Genomic DNA, 17,886 nt, shown 5'->3' on the forward strand with positions numbered 1-17,886 from the left:
TGTTTGCTTTCAGTGGGATTGTTACTGAAAGTGGGACCGGTTATGGTATGTGCGATCTTGTAGTTTACAAGGTTGATAGTGGAAAATCTCAAGCGGGTTTTGCTTGGGGACTGGATGTAGGTCGGGTTTGACCGAACCAGGATAAAATCTTGTGTTCTTTGTGTGTTTGCTTTGAGATTTGCAAAATCCTTCAATATTTCGCAGAAAGTTTTAAAAGCACTATTCACCCCCTCTCTAGTACTCGTTGCCTCGATCCTAGTGCACTTTCAAAATGGAGAGACGAGATTCGCTCGTCGGTATGAGGTTCGACCGTTCCTAGCACCTTTACCAGGGGTAATCGAACCAAGGATCAAATTTATGCCTTTTTTGCTTTGCTAAAATATTTTCTAAGAATTTATTTTAAGCCTAGATTGCACAAAGAATCATGCTTGTGCAATGCAAATGCAAAGATGTATGCTTTTAAGAAAATGATTTAGAAATTTTTGGGGTTTTCCAAGTGATCTTGAAATAAATGGAGTGAAAAAATTATTCAAAGATTTGAAATTGATTTGAAAAAGTTAGATTTTGAATCTAACTTAGAATTTAAAATAGATCTGGAAGAAGAGACTTGAAATTGCAAGTCTTGGAATAATCAGAGTTTAGAAAATGGGTTTTGATTAGAAGAAATAAGGAGAAAAGGAGGTTTTTTCGAACTTGAGATAGAATTTTGAAAAAAAAAATGAAGTTTCAAAGTCAAAATGGACTTTGATTTTGAAAGAATCGATTCTGAAAAAGAGATTCTTAATTTCAGAACTTGAAGTAGGAATTGAATTTGGATTTTTAGAATTTGAGAAAAAATAGCAATTGAAAATGGAACTGGATTTGAAATCTGGAATCCTAGATGGAATTCGATCCGAAATCTGGAATCCTAGATGGAATTGCGTCCAAAGTCTGGAATCCAAGATGGATTTGAATCCAAAATCTGAATCCTAAGTGGAATTGGATCCGAATTCTGGAATCCAAGATGAAATTGAATTCGGAATCTGGAATTCTAAATGGAATTGGATCTGAAGTCTGGAATGAAGTTGAATCCAGAATCTGGAATCCTAAATGGAATTGGATCCGAAGTCTGAAATCCAAGATGGAATTGAATCTGAAATCTGGAATCCTAAATGGAATTGGATCCGAAGTCTAGAATCTAAGATGAAGTTGAATCTGAAACCTGAAATCCTAAATGGAATTGGATCCAAAGTCTGAAATCCAAGATAGAATTGAATCCGAAATCTGGAATCCTAAATGGAATTGGATCCGAAGTCTGGAATCCAAGATGAAGTTGAATTTGAAACCTGGAATCCTAAATGGAATTGGATCTGAAGTCTGGAATCCAAGATGGAAATCGGGTTCTAATCTAGAATCCAAGGTGGAATTTGAATTTTGAGAACCCAAATGGGGCTTTTTTTTTAGGATGGATCTGGATTTTGGAAATCCAGATTTGAATTTAAAAGTGGGCTTTAAGCTTAGAAAAAATCAAATTTTGAGATTCAGAATCAAATCTCAAAACTTTGATTTTGAATTAAGAGTTAAGACTCAACCTTTAGATAGAACTTTGGAGATTTTAAAAAATAAAGAAATAAATTTGATGTTAAACATGGAAAAAAATCAGAAGATGAATATGGGAATTTCAAAGTTAAATTGAACTTTGAAATTTGATCTGAGATGTTAAACTGAATTTGAAATTGAATCCTGAAAATGAATTTGGAATTTCAAAGTTGATTTGAACTTTGAAATTTAATTTGAATTGGAAATTGAATTTTCAATATACAAATGAATTTAAAATTCAAAGTCAAATTGGACTTTGAAATTGAAGTTTGAAATTTTGAAATAAGATAGAATCGGGAATAGAAGGATGAATTTGAATAAGATTTAAAGATTGATTTGAGAAATGAAGAAGATACTTGAAAATATATCTCAAAATCACTTGGATTTTGAAAAAGAATGTTTGAAAATATGATGTAATTCTATCCTAAATGATGAAATTAATTAAAAAATTTGAAATTGGATTTGAAAAGCATATTCATTCATTAAGTGAATTAAAATAAGATTGAAGATATAATACATTTCTGACTATGGTCATAAAATGTATTATATAATAATCATATCTAAATTCAAGTGAAGAATAAAACACATTTTGGTGCCTTTATAGAGTTTAAGATGAAATTATCCCTCAATATATCCTGACTATGGCCATTGATATATATATCTTGAGTTAATTTTAAATTAAACTTTGATTAAAGAAAAATATTTAAAAATATGATGATTTTGAAAGGAGATCCAGTGTGGATCCAATGTTATCTCATAAAAGACGAAAATCCTAAGTTTTGTTCACACCTTGACTATGGCCATTGATGCAAATCGTCAACTTAGGATTTAATTACCTTTTATTAGAATGGTGCACGTGCCATTCGTGTTCCCATTCGTGAAATTTTGAAATAAACGATAAAATGATATGAAGCAAGCATTTCTAGAAGGTATATATGCTCATGCATTCTACTCTAATGCTAAAATATAAAGTTTCTCATCGATATCTAGCTATTACAATTTCGAAACTCGAATTCTTAAACTAAGAAGGAAATAACATTTTCTACTTACTACCTGCAAAATCTCAAGTTTAGCATAAGCAGAAGAAAATGTTATGTTGACAATTTAATATGCATATGTGGAGGCCTAATAGCTAAATGAGAATATACACATCTAGAACACATGAATAATCTCCTAAGTTAGTGGAAAAATGGAGCTGATGATGCCTATATGATAAGCCAAGCTAATGATAAAATATATATTGCTGCTGAAGGTATGTATGTGTTAATCTACACTAATGGACACATGGTGGCTCATGCAGGTAGGTAGAACATGCAGAGAGCGAAATGGAGTAGTTGTGCATTTGTATGCAGTGTGCAAGTGATGACACAAGAAATATCACGGTGCTGCACCAGTGTGACGCTGCAGCAGTGGACAGGAAATGCATTGAAGGGATGTTTGCTATGACAGTGGCAGTGTGCAAGAGGTGAAGAAATATAAGTGCAGGAAGTAAAATACTATGCAGAGAAATAAATGCAATGATCTAAAGGTATTAAGGAAGGAATTAGTAACTTAAAAATGAACATCGAGCAAAAGGCCATGCTCGGGGTCCTCCTGGCGTTTTCGATATAAGTGACTCTTCAAGGGAGTGTCTGTTCTGACCTTCTAACTTACCAAGAAGTTGTAAAGCAAGGATTCCACAGCATGTTAATATCTGATTTTGCAATAACCGGATTCTTGACTTTAACTCATCAACTCAGAAACCTAACTTTGAGTCAATGAGCAGACACTCCACGTTAAATCAGAGGTTGGGACTTGAACCGGATGATCAGTGCATCATGTAATAGTAGTGGTTTCAACACAGGTGATTCCAGGTAGCTCCTTGAGATGATTTCACAAGTGGCTCGCAGGTGATGCCACACAACCAACTTTCATACTAGCAGTAGTTGGCAAGGAATGACCAGAATTAGGCCCATTTGGAGGATGAGGAGAGCAGATATCTATTTCGTGGTTTTGTTGATGCATAGCCATGAACCATATGAGATAATGTACAAAAATAGAGAATAGTGATATACAAATGTTGTATGCTAGGGAAAGTGTAAGTGTTGTGCATTAATGATACAGAAAATCACAAAAATGAATAATGAAGTGAAATGGCAGGGTGGCAGTGGATGCTTGAAAGATGAATGTGAAGGTAACTGGAAGATTACAGAGATGATGTAGGTGACAGGCGACAGGTACTGTACAATTGGATGCTTCTTATCAGACTCAGATCGATCTGACGACTTGAAACATAGCAAGATGGAAGACCAGCTAAGATGCTAAAAATAGGCAAACAGATAGATTGCATACAAGATAATCAATAAAAAATGGCTAGAAAAGAAACAAATTGGGCCCTAGGAAGATCATAGATTTCTCTAAGCAGAAAAATGACCAATGGAAAAGTGATTATCAGCAACTTCTCAATTGGCAAAACGTGAGACTGATAGGATTCATATTCACTGGTATTTACATAGCAAACATATAGTGACAACAAGGTACTCGTACCTTGTTAAGTTAGATGGACCTCTCTGTGAAAAGGTGGTGTAGGTTGTGCATACACAGAGCTTGATCACACAGATGCAGGATATCTTCGTTGAAAGGTTGGGATCTGCAATAACGATTGAAGAAAGATGGCAACAGCAAGGGAATGGAGATGCTGATAGCAAAATTTACCCTGCGTTGTGTATGATGGACTTACTATGTAACCAATATGGGTGCTAAGTGACGTCCCAATTGACATCAAACAACATGTCTATATACGCAAGCTAATACAGAAATACAAATTGACATATGCAACACAGTTAATAAACAGAAGCTAAACATAAGCAACGTATACTTCACCTTGTCCTGCTAAGCTCCCCGTTTCACTAGCGTAACACCTGGTCCCTTACCCAATTTTCGGCTCCCAGTCTTTGAGGAGGATGACTCACTGCAAACACCCTGTCTAAAGTTTTATTCATTACGGTAGCTTTTCTATTTTTAAAGCCCGTGGGTAATGCCTCAAGAGGAGGCCTCTTCAGATCATTCGATGAGCTTTTATCCCCCTCCCATATAACATGTCATTCAATCCAAATTAGTTGACAGTATAAGCCTCAAAGTGCAAGGTATAAGTTGTCATGCATGTCTTTCACTATATAATTCTCAAGTCTCCAATGTACGACCAATGTTACAGAACTCATTTATAAAAGATATGAAATAAATAAAATTAGATGATACCACCTGAATATTTCAAACAGATTTATGGGATTGCTAACATGGCTTTGCTGGTAAGCCAATCGAAATGAAGACGGAGACCATGCTACAGAAGCATTCCAATGCTTTCTCTCATAGACAACTTTCTTGTAGATGTGTGGGCTTCCTGCAGATGCATCATATTCACTGAATCGACTACTTGACTGCCCAATCTTGTATCGGTTGTTTGTCTGATCAATTTATTTTATGCACCATTCTTCTTCAGCGAACAAATTCTGTTCTCTTTTGCAACAAAATCGATAAAGAGGGATTTCTGATAACCTTCCCTCAATTCGAAGTTGACATGCACGGCTATAGTTCCCAAGAACATTGAAAGAGGACATTTATAACAAGCACATGGATAAGGAAATAACAAAAGGTAGATTAAAATAATAATAGAAAATCAGCCCAAAGCGGAGTGAAAGTTAAGACATGAGGAGAATGAGCATCCCTCATAACCTGATGGAAAGGTTTTCACAGAATCCAAAATATTGTCATTGATGCAGACGAGGCCCAATAAACCTAGCACATTATTTTGGGATGCGATAAAATACAATGAATGTCATAATAGTGAAGCCACAAATCACAACATAATGAGAAGGAAGAGAATATAACATGAGGATGGTGAAATGAACCTTAATGAACAAAAGATGCTATGACGATGCTGTGATAGGGAGCAAATGTCGTGAGACATAGGGCCCATCTGAACTTGTGAATAAATACCAGTGGATCTTGCCATGAACTGCATTCCGCTTTAGGTGGGGTTTCAGTGGATTGAGCTTATGTCTTCACAGAGAATGCTATATCCAAAACTGGACATCCAGACATATGCTAACGTGATGCAGGAGACTAGTGGATCTGATTGTCTAGACTTCAGAACACGCAAGGAATATCAAATGAAACAAGACATGGTGAGTATATGCCAATGATGGATCCTAGTTCTTACAAGCAGCAAAACTTTGTTAGCAGGATGCTGACGATGAAGTGATTTAATAAATTACAGGAAGCATGAACGACTCAAGCAGCAATACACGGACTCATGCTACAGCAAGGCATAGTCATGTATTGTAATGAGAAGCCAAGGGGAATTCAAAAAAGAAGAAAAAAAAAGATCAAGATGACGATGTACAATGAGAATAAGAAATTGAAAACTAAAGAAAATTTGTAACTAGAAAAAAAATGTTGGAATCTGAAGATTCCTATTGATTTTGCACTGAGTGGGCCGACCCTGCTATATTGAGGACGATTCCATCCTTCGTGTTGTAAACTAAAATAAAATAAAATGAAAATGAAAGAAAAGAGATTCAGACGATAAGCAGAGAGATAACATTTTGCAGAGAATCTAAAAGAAGAGAGAAGGATGGCTACTCACCTGATTGTTGCAGGGGTTTTGATCTCCTTCAAACAACGATAGACGAGGTACCTCGAGAGATAGCACTTCAGCTCGGATTGCTGGAGGGTTGATTGATCGTGGCCGTCACTGGAAGTTGGGTTTCCTTTTCTCGATTAGGGAAGATCCGAGAGAAGGAGGAGGAAGGGAGAAGGAGAAGCAGAAGAGAAAGGGGGAAAGGAGAAAATAAAGCGTGAAGAAGAAGAAGAATGTGCGGAGGTAAAAAAATGGATCTGATGGAGTGAAGAGAATGGGAGGGTGAAACGCGAAGCGTGGCTGATCCTTCAAGATCGAGACCCCTTACTTGCAGCAACTTTGAAGGAGGGAGGAGAGAAGGAAATTGTGAAGAAGAAGATGGGGAAGAAATCAGAGAAGAGGGATGTGGGGGTGAGAGCAGATGCTCGAAGAGGAGAAGGGGAATCGTTTATAAAAGAAAAGGGAGAAGAATCGAGAAGGGTCGAGAGTATTCGAGAGAGAGAGAGAGGTTGTTGGCAGGATCTTTTCAGAAATTCAAAAACAAGGCTCTTTTAAAAGAAATTTTTCTCAAAAGGGGTTTTTTAGACTATTTTTTTATAATTTTCTTTGTGTTTTTATTTTTTGTTCTTTTCTTCATATTTTTTGTATTTTTTATTATTTTTTTGAAATAAAACTCTACAATCTAAGCAAAAATAAGGGATTTAAAAAAAAACTATTTTTATATTTTTGAGAAATATTTACAAAAGAAGAGTTTTCTGAGGATTCAGGTTTAAACTTTTGAAATTTCCTCAGAAAACTGGTTTGGATCCAGGTTTTGAGGAAATATTCGAGTTTTTAACATCGAATTGAGAAAATACAGAGCCGTGGATCCAATTGGATGCTGGACCGACTGTCTAAGCCTTTCAAAAATTATTTTTGGCATTTTTGTAATTTTAGTTTGAAAATTGTATAACGAGACTCAGATTTGGATTTTAATGTTGGATCCGGATCCGAAATTGAGTCAGATATATAAAAATGGAGTTTATTCTAGAAAATTCGAAGAATAACTAAAATTTATATTGAAATTGACTCAATTTTCTCATAAAATGGGGCCATAGGCAAAAAAAAGAAATATTTACAAAATTTTGAAAATTTTGGGGTGTTCACAGATGCCCCTCTTTGCTACTAAGCCGGTTGAAAGCCGGGCTTAGTGGAAAAGAAAACACTCCAAATTTTGAAAAATGCCTGAGACAGCATATCCGAACTGGGTGTGGAAGAATTATTTTGACAACACGGTTTCTCAGGCTTAAAACCTTATCCTGAATGGCTCTGGGGAGACAAAATCCTGGAAGATGATGTGACTAAATAATAGAAATGAGGAAATCGTGATAGAACTTTTGGGTGAAGGCCCCGAAATGGTAGGAAATAAGGATTTTGATCAAGTCTCGTGGACGATACAAGATCAACCTTTTGGAATGACTCAAGTTTAGCCCTTGACCTGGATGGGACAAAGATATATCAAGATGAATTTCAGGTTCTACTCTTACCTGAATGGGAAATGAATACACGAAGACCTTGATGGGACATTTTTGAGAAAAATGTCTCGTGAGATGAAGCTCAAGTATGATCCTTTCTTGGATGGATATACAAAGCATGGGTCTGGGAGAACTACCTCATCAAAATGAGGAACCTCGTCGGAATGAGACTCAGGTTTAACCTTAACCTAAACGGAAAATACCTCAAGGAGCGAGGTTCAGGCTTACCCCTTATCCTGAAAGGGACAACCATACAAAATCCTCGAACGAAGAAACCATGATGGGACCTCCGGAGTTTGGATGAACAAATCCAAAAGCGGTTTGCGAAAGGAGGAAAATGGGGTTCCCTAAAGCTTGAAAAAGTGATGTTCTTGGGCATCTCATTACTGAGACTGAAATAGCTTTTAAAATCGATGACCTTTTGCAGAAAATTCAGGTTTGACCCTTAACCTGAGCGAGTACGACCATATGGAATTCTCAAATGAAGAAACTGTGATGGGACAGGAAGAGATACCTCTCTTGAACGAGGCAACTCTTTTAAAAATGTAAACAACTCTAGGTGGCATCAAAAATAGATATGGAGCATTTATTTCATTTTTGAATAACTAGAAAATTTTGCTAAGATAAAATTGTAGTTGACTAAAATGCTTGAAAAATGTGCACGTATGTGCAGAAGACATTCCCTCTTTTACCTAGAGTATTTCCTCCAACGAGGTTAACTCATCGGTCTTAAGAGTCAAATTCGAATTTTTAGCGCTGATGATTTTCTTCAAGGAAGCTATCCATTTTCCTGATATGAGAAGAGAAGAAATATTCATAATTTCATAAAAGCAAGTAGTGAAAAGATATTGATAAAAGAATTTTGCATAAGAAAATATGACTTCTGGCAATTTTGGCAGTTTTGATATCTGGGTATTTTCCCATGATAATCTTCTTGCACTCTTTTGAGTCATTGATCTTTCTTGGGTTTTTGGCGAGGAGTTTATTACATCATCCTTCATTTTGGAGATGTCCTGACTTTTCTTTTTTTTCTGAGAAGGGTATGTCACAAACTCCTTCATCTTGGAGATGCTCTGATCCTTCTTTTTCTCAGGAATTATACTGGTGATATTGGCTCATTGATAAAGAAAAATCTCTTGATGATAGCAGAAATCAAATATCTTTTAGGGTTTATCGAGAGGTTCATCACATTCGCCTTTATCTTGACGGTGATCTGAACTTTCCCTGGAAGGATCCGTCACAAACTCTTTCATCTCAGAGATGATCCAAATCTTCTTTGGCCCCGGGGGTCTAGCTCGCATATTCATCTTCAACTTGACGACAATTGAGAGATCCCTTTTGCAGATATTTGATTGCAGCTTAAATAGCTGAGGAGATATGGATTAAGTAGATTCTTTTATAGCTCGGGATATTTCCACTGCCTGATTGCCAGAGAGTCATCTTTAACATGCATCATAGCTATGATCAATATCGATTTGCTTCTGGCTTTTCAACATCATTGAATATTTCTTTCGCTAATCATACCGAGGATATTTCTTACATCCTTTTGGTTGATCAACAGGGAAAAGATTTGAATTTTATCCCTTTTCACAAAAAGTTTCACCTTTTTGGAAAGGATACTAGAGGTAATCTGAGGTGATTCTTTCGTGCAATAAGATATTTATAGTCAACCAATATTTCTAGCAAATTGGCAGAGTTTTCAAGAATCCTTTGTGAAATAATTACTCAATATAAATTTTGATAGGACCTTGAGTAGAAATTTTGAAGAAACGAAATGAAAATGAGATTTTGGCAATTTTTTTTACCAGCAAACTGGATTTCGTTTTTGGAATACCAGCTCGAAAGCAGGATTTTATTGAAAAGACCAGCTCGAAAGCAGGATTTGATTGTTCGACCAGCTCGAAAGCAGGATTTTGATTGTTCGACCAGCTTGAAAGCAGGATTTGATGAAAAGACCAGCTCGAAAGTAGGATTTGATGGAAAGACCAGCTCAAAAGCAGGATTTTTTTTTTCGACCAGCTTGAAAGTAGGATTTTTATGGAAAGATCAGCTCGAAAGCAGGATTTGATGGAAAGACCAGCTCGAAAGCAGGATTTTGATGGAAAGACCAGCTCGAAAATAGGATTTTTTTGTTCGACCAGCTCGAAAATAGGATTTTTTTGTTCAACCAGCTCGAAAGCAAAATTTGGTTGTTCGACCAGCTCGAAAGCAAGATTTTTTGTTCGACCAGCTCGAAAGCAGGATTTTTTTGTTCAACCAACTCGAAAGCAGGATTTGGTTGCTCGATCAGCTCGAAATCAGGATTTTTGATAAAAGGACCAGTTTAAAAGCAGGATTTTGATTATTCGACCAGCTCGAAAGCAGGATTTTTTTGTTCAACTAGCTCGAAAGCAGGATTTGATTGTTCGACCAACTCAAAAGCAGAATTTTTGTTCGACCAGCTCGAAAGCAAGATTTAATTGTTCGACCAGCTCGAAAGCATGATTTTGATTGTTCGACCAGCTCGAAAGTAGGGTTTCGTTGTTCGATAAGCTCAAAAGTAGGATTTTGATTGCTCGACGAGCTCGAAAGCAGGATTTTTTGTTCGACCAGCTCAAAAGCAGGATTTTTTGTTCGACCAGCTCAAAAGCAAGATTTTTTTTTTTGAAAAAGGTTAAAATGGTTGACATTGATGGAGTTGTAACCCGAAGGCTTAAAATTGAGAAACATTGATGGAATTGTAACCCGAAGGCTTGAAAATGATAGACATTTGATGAAATTGTAACCTGAAGGCTTGAAATGGGTAAACATTGATGAAGTTGTAACCCGAAGGCTTGAAAATGATAGACATTTGATGAAATTGTAACCCGAAGGCTTGACGATAATAGTTTGATGACCCAAAGGTCAAAATTGAAATTAACACTTTTGAATGTTGATGAATGGTTAGTGCAAAGACATGAACCTGGGGAGCCAACTGATCAATCAGCCAGACAGTAGCATGAGCGCTAGACCTACCAGTATAAGCACTGAATTTTTGTAAATATATCAGTGCGAGCCCTGGATTTTTAAAAATGCACCAGTACGAGTACTAGATTTTTGAAGATGCATTAGTACGAGTACTAATTTTTTTGAAAATGCCCCAGTATGAGCACTGGGTTTTGAAAGATGTACTGGTACGAGCACTGGATTTTGAAAGCATACCAGTACGAGCACTGGATTTTGAAATGCACCAGTACGAGCACTGGATTTTGAAAATACACCAGTACGAGCACTGGATTTTGAAATGCACTAGTATGAGCACTGGGTTTCGAGAATGCACCAGTACGAGCAGTGGATTTTAAAAAATGCACCTGTACGAGAATTGGGTTTTGAAAATGAAGACCGACGTCCTCAAGATATTTGGAAATTGAAGCAGGAATGATTGCCGGTGTTTCAGGATTATCCCTTATCCTGAAGGGAAAATTCAAGCTTGTCCCTTAACCTGAAAGGGAAAAAGAATACCTCGAAAGACGAGGTTCAGGTTTATCCCTTAACCTGAAAGGAGAAAGAATACCTTGAAGGTCGAGGTTCAGGTTTATCCCTTAACCTGAAAGGGAAAAAGAATTAAATTTGAGGAGAATTAATGAAAAGAAATTGATAGAAATTTACAAAATCAAGAAAGATTGATGAGAATTGTTTTACAAAAGAATCCTCATTGGTAGCAATATCGCTCCTATGAGGGGTCTCAGGATTATCCCTTATCCTGAATGGGAACACCTCGAAAAATGAGGGTCAGGTTTATCCCTTAACTTGAGCAAGAAAAAGAATAAAGAAGTACCTTATTGAAAAGAGGCATCAGGTTTATCCCTTAACCTGAAAGGGTAAAAGAGGAAAGGAATACCTCATGGGAAAGAGGCATCAGGTTTATCCCTTAACCTGAAAGGGTAAAAAAGGAAAGAAATACCTCATGGGAAAGAAGCATCAGGTTTATCCCTTAACCTGAAAGGGTAAAGAAGAAAAGAAATACCTCATGGGAAAGAGGCATCAGGTTTATCCCTTAACCTGAAAGGGTGAAAGAATAAAATTTGAGAAAAATTAAAAATAGACTGATAAAAATTTGCAAAATCGAGAAAGATTGATGAAAATTGTTTTGCAAAAGAATTCTCATAGGTAGCAATATCGCTCCTATGAGGGGTCTCAGGATTATCCCTTATCCTGAATGGGAACACCTCGAAGAACGAGGGTCAAGTTTATCTCTTAACCTAAGCGGAAAAAAGAATAAAGAAGTACTTCATTGAAAAGAGGCATCAGGTTTATCCCTTAACTTGAAAGGGTAAAGAAGGAAAGAAATACCTCATGGGAAAGAGGCGTCAGGTATAACCCTTAACCTGAAAGGGTAAAGAAGGAAAGAATAGAATTGACCAAAATTGAAAGAATTGAAAAATTGATAAAATTGATAAAGAAGGATAAAAATTGATAAGATTGACAAAAAATTAAATGAAAATTGATAAAAATTGAGAAAAGAAAAGAATTTATTTGATACTGCCTGCATGTGGGATCTTTAAAGTGAGAGGAGAATGTTTGTTCAAAAAATAAGTGAGAAAATCATTTTTGGGAAGAGGATCAACTGCGAGGTTGATTTTTGAAGAATGATCAACGCGAGAGCTGATCTTTGAAGAAGAATCAACACGAGGGTTGATTTTGAAGAGAGATCAACATGAGGGTTGATTTTTGAAGACAATGGTTCGAAACCAATTTTGGAAAAGAAGATCAACACAAGGGTTGATTTTGAAAAAGATTGGATCAAAGTTTTAAACTTTTTATGATCATGACAAAGATTTTGCAAAAAATTTTAAAATTTCATGATTTTGAAAAACCCTCATAGGTAATATCATTTCTCTCATGAATGATGTTGGGATCGTCCATCATCGTGAAAAGAATAGGAATTTAATGCAGCTTAATAGAAGTCGATGACAAAAAAGATTCTTTGAAATGAAAATTTTTCAAAATAAATGCCCCAGTGTGGCAAAAGAAAGAAGTATTTGATATCAAAGATATGAAAAAAAATTGACATTGCAGTGATAAGCTGAATTGATAACAAATACTGAAATATTTACAAGTTTTTGACCAAAGGTCACAAAAGACTGAGGCTGACTTGCCCCTATAAGGTGACTGAAAAGAAAGAAAGCAGAAAAACTTTGGCATGGTTCGGGAAGGCTAGGTCAGGACGGCTGGCTAATTTTCTTCTTCGTCTTCCACTAGAAGCTTTTTATCAATGCAGTCTTGGACGATGTTTTTGAAGACAAAGCACTGCTCGGTGTCATGACTCATTGTCTGATGAAATTTGCAAAATTGATCTGTAAACCTTCTCATAGTCACATGAGGGTCTGCTACTTTGGGGAGTTTGACCATCTCCTTGGTTATCATGTACTCAAGAACTTGCTCAAGTGGTTGCTCTAAGGAGCTAAATTCACAGTCGTATCTCCAACCGTCGTGCTTCGGTCTCCCTTGGGGCTTTGATTCTAATTGGATGCTCTAGGGAGGGATGTCATTCTTCCTGCTGATCCCGTTCTTTTGACTAGAGCAATCATCTCTGCCTGATCCACTGGTGTGGTTCTTTCCGCCACCCCTTTTGTTTTTGCCATTGTTGTTGTTGGAGGAACTAGTAGAAAAGGTGAAGTTGGTTTTCTTTTTCTCATCCTGACTGTCTCTTGCCAAGGTGATGCCATCATAGGTTTTGTTCTCTAATCCCATTTTGAGCCATTCAACTCGCTCTATTAACTTGATGAAGGATTTGGATGGAGAAGTAGAGATCAGCCCTTCAGAGGTTGAGAGAAATTGTTCAAGATTATTGACAGTGCATGCCCTTCTAATATCGAGTCCTTCATCCTGTTGCAGGTAGATCTCCACCTATGAATGAAATCTTTTGCCTTCTCATTGTCATTTTGTCTCAGATTGAAAAGATGGTTGAGGGTAGGCGGAGCCTCGGTATTGAAAAGGAACCTTTCAATGAATAGGTTGATGACTTTGTCAAAGTCTCGCAGTTCAATCAGGTTGATATGGTCGGCATACCATCTTGCTGCAATTCTCTCCAGACTGCGTGGAAAGCATAGGAGTAGAGCTCTGTTGTTTCTTCTAAACCAGTTGTACTCTGTGAAAAATGTGGCCAGATGAGCCTTGGGGTTGCCGGTCCCATCAAATTTTATGAATTTGCGAGGAAGATCCTCCCAGTTGTCATCCCCTTCTAAGCCATCATAAAAGTCTGCACCGGTGTAGGTCTTTTTGCCTTTGTCCTAGGCTTGTAAGTCTTTGACTGCACTGGCTACTTCTCTCAGATGTTCGTACATCGAATCTTCTGCAGGGATCTGAAACTTGGTTTTGCTTGCTGATTTGCTCCCCTCATTGATTTTCTTGGGCCGATATAAGGGGTTGTGAAATTATGCTAGTTGCTCTTCCTCTGAGTCTTCCTCTGCTGACTTTGAAGTACTGTCATACTGAACTTGCTTTTTGCTGACTTTTTCCTTGGTTTTGCTTTTGGAAGATATTTTCTCCGGGTTTTCCTCAGCCTGTTCAGACATCACCTTGGTCATCACCCTCTGAAACAGCTTGTATGTAGCTGGATCGACATCGCTTTTTGTTTCTTGGCCCCGTTGCCTGGATGATCTGGAGGAGTTTATTTCCTCTGCTTCACTATCGCTTTGTTGTGGAACTGTCTCTTTTCCAGTCCTTGTCTGAACCATGATGAAATATCAACGCTGTCTTGAGGACTAAAAGGAGTGGTTTAGACTAACGAATTTTTGAGAGAAATTTTTGACAAGAGAAGGTATCACGTTAATAGATTTTGAAAAATGATATCCCATTGCTAGGGATTGAGTCGTCACAGAATTTGTGACAGTTGTGATTTTACTCCATGGGGAGGAATGAACAACTAAAAAAATATGAAGAATGAATGCTATGTTAAAAATGAGACATCTCTTGACAAAAAGAGACTTTATTGTAAAAAAAAGGTGAAAGAATTCTTAGAATAGAATCAGAAGATACATTGGAAAGATAGGAGGAAAAAAAAAGAAATTGAAAATAGATGGCAAAGATTTACAATTTTGAAAAATTGCAGGCAGGATCAAAAGAATTGAAGAAATCAGAAGAAGAAAAAAAAATACACCTGGGTTTTGAAAACAAGGAGAAAATTTTGAATAATATACCCAGGGTTTTGTAAAATATAAGAAAAATATAAAATATCACACAATCACAACTGTACAAACAAGGATGCACAAATAGCACTCCCTAAAGCCGACTCTAAATGCAATATTTGAAATGGCTTGTAGAGCCTTAATCCTCACTCTAGGGTTCAGATCATCTGATTCCAACCAAGATACGCCGATATACTCAAGCCGAAGCTCGAAATACGTGTCATAGAAATATTCCTTCGGTTCTACGGTAATGTCTTCCCAACATCCTCGAGCACCTACCGATATACCTCAGACTATGGCCCTTAGGTACGTGGTAGGGGGGCGTTAACCCAAATAAGTGGTCCAGTTGTGAGGCTCTCTCTCGAACTACGGTTCAGTGAGACAACCCAGCAACGTGAAGACCGGGACAATATAGGTAGGGATGTTTTCAAAAACATGTTCAACATGCAATAAACCAGATGGCTCTAATGCAAGTCCTAAAGAGATAAAATTTAAATGAAGAGAAGCATACACTTGCATACATTGTTTGCATTCAATCCCTAGATATGAGGAGAGTTGTATTTCAGACCTAAGTCTAAGTGAACATGGAATAATCTCCTCAATATGGTCCTACCAAACCATACTTAGATCCTATATGCATTATGTCAGCTAGGACAAAGTCTAGGCTCCTAAGGTTTGCATGGAAATGAAGCTGACATTTGTAGAATAAAGACTTAGATAATATCAAAGCAAAGCAAAAAAAAGGCATAATTCGATCGGACGGAGATGAGTCCCATCTCGGTCGCCAAAACTGTGATCATCGCAAAAAAATTTCTCTTGGATTCTCTCTCTTTTACTTTCTCTTTTCCCTTTCTAGCCTCTATTTTCTCTTTTGAAGGGAAAAATAAAAGATAGAAAAGGAAGAGAGAAGAGAAAAGAAAGAAAAGGAGAGAGAAACTCTTTTGCGAAGGTCTCACTTGACCTTAATTTTGAAAGTATTTGAAAATTACTCGCTTCCATTTTGAAAGTTTGTGGGAAAATGGAGAGACGAGATTCGCTCGTCCGTATGAGGTTCGACCGTTCCTAGCGCCTTTACCAGGGGTAATCGAACCAAGGATCAAATTTATGCCTTTTTTGCTTTGCTAAAATATTTTCTAAGAATTTATTTTAAGCCTAGAATGCACAAAGAATCATGCTTGTGCAATGCAAATGCAAAGATGTATGCTTTTAAGAAAATGATTTAGAAATTTTTGGGGTTTTCTAAGTGATCCTGAAATAAATGGAGTGAAGAAATGATTCGAAGATTTGAAATTGATTTGAAAAAGTTAGATTTTGAATCTAACTTAGAATTTGAAATAGATCTGGAAGAAGAGACTTGAAATTGCAGGTCTTGGAATAATCAGAGTTTGGAAAATGGGTTTTGATTAGAAGAAATAAGGAGAAAAGGAGGTTTTTTCGAACTTGAGATAGAATTTTGAAAAAAAATGAAGTTTCAAAGTCAAAATGGACTTTGATTTTGAAAGAATCGATTCTGAAAAAAGAGATTCTTAATTTCAGAACCTGAAGTAGGAATTGAATTTGGATATTTAGACTTTGAGAAAAAATAGCAATTGAAAATGGAACTGGATTTGAAATCTGGAATCCTAGACGGAATTCGATCTGAAATCTGGAATCCTAGATGGAATTGGGTCCGAAGTCTGGAATCCAAGATGGATTTGAATCCAAAATCTGAATCCTAAGTGGAATTGGATCCGAATTCTGGAATCCAAGATGGAATTGAATCCGGAATCTGGAATCCTAAATGGAATTGGATCCAAAGTAGGGAATGAAGTTGAATTCAGAATCTGGAATCCTAAATAGAATTGGATCCGAAGTCTGAAATCCAAGATGGAATTGAATCCAAAATCTAGATTCTTAATTGGAATTGGATCCAAAGTCTGGAATCCAAGATGAAGTTGAATCCAAAACCTGGAATCCTAAATGGAATTGGATCTGATGTCTGGAATCCAAGATGGAATTGAATCCAAAATCTAGAATCCTAAATGGAATTGGATCCGAAGTCTGGAATTCAAGATGAAGTTGAATCTGAAACCTGGAATCCTAAATGGAATTGGATTCGAAGTCTGAAATCCAAGATGGAAATCGGATTCTAATCTAGAATCCAAGGTGGAATTTGGATTTTGATAATCCAAATGGGGCTTTTTTTTAGGATGGATCTGGATTTTGGAAATCCAGATTTGAATTTAAAAGTGGGCTTTAAGCTTAGTAAAAATCGAATTTTGATATTCAGAATCAAATCTCAAAACCTTGATTTTGAATTGAGAGTCAAGACTCAACCTTTAGATAGAACTTTGGAGATTTTGAAAAATAAAGAAATAAATTTGATGTTAAACTTGAAAAAAAATCAGAAGATGAATCTGGGAATTTCAAAGTTAAATTAAACTTTGAAATTTGATCTGAGATGTTAAATTGAATTTGAAATTGAATCCTGAAAATGAATTTGGAATTTCAAAGTTGATTTGAACTTTGAAATTTGATTTGAATTGGAAATTGAATTTTGAATATACAAATGAATTTGAAATTTCAAAGTCAAATTGGACTTGGAAATTGAAGTTTGAAATAAGATAGAATCGGGATTAGAAGGATGAATTTGAATAAGATTTAAAGATTGATTTGAGAAATGAAGAAGATACTTGAAAATATATCTCAAAATCACTTGGATTTTGAAAAAAATTGTTTGAAAATATGATGTAATTCTATCCTAAATGATGAAATTAATTAAAAAATTTGAAATTGGATTTGAAAAGCATATTTCATTCTTTAAGTGAATTAAAATAAGATTGAAGATATAATACATTTCTGACTATTGTCATAAAATGTATTATATAATAATCATATTTAAATTCAAGTGAAGAATAAAACACATTTTGGTGCCTTTATAGAGTTTAAGATGAAATTATCCCTCAATATATCTTGACTATGGCCATTGATATATATATCTTGAGTTAATTTTAAATTAAACTCTGATCAAAGAAAAATATTTAAAAAT

Source organism: Nuphar pumila, chromosome 10 (genome assembly GCF_984573655.1).
Source record: "Nuphar pumila chromosome 10, dmNupPumi1.hap1.1, whole genome shotgun sequence".
In the NCBI taxonomy this organism is placed as follows: Eukaryota; Viridiplantae; Streptophyta; class Magnoliopsida; order Nymphaeales; family Nymphaeaceae; genus Nuphar; species Nuphar pumila.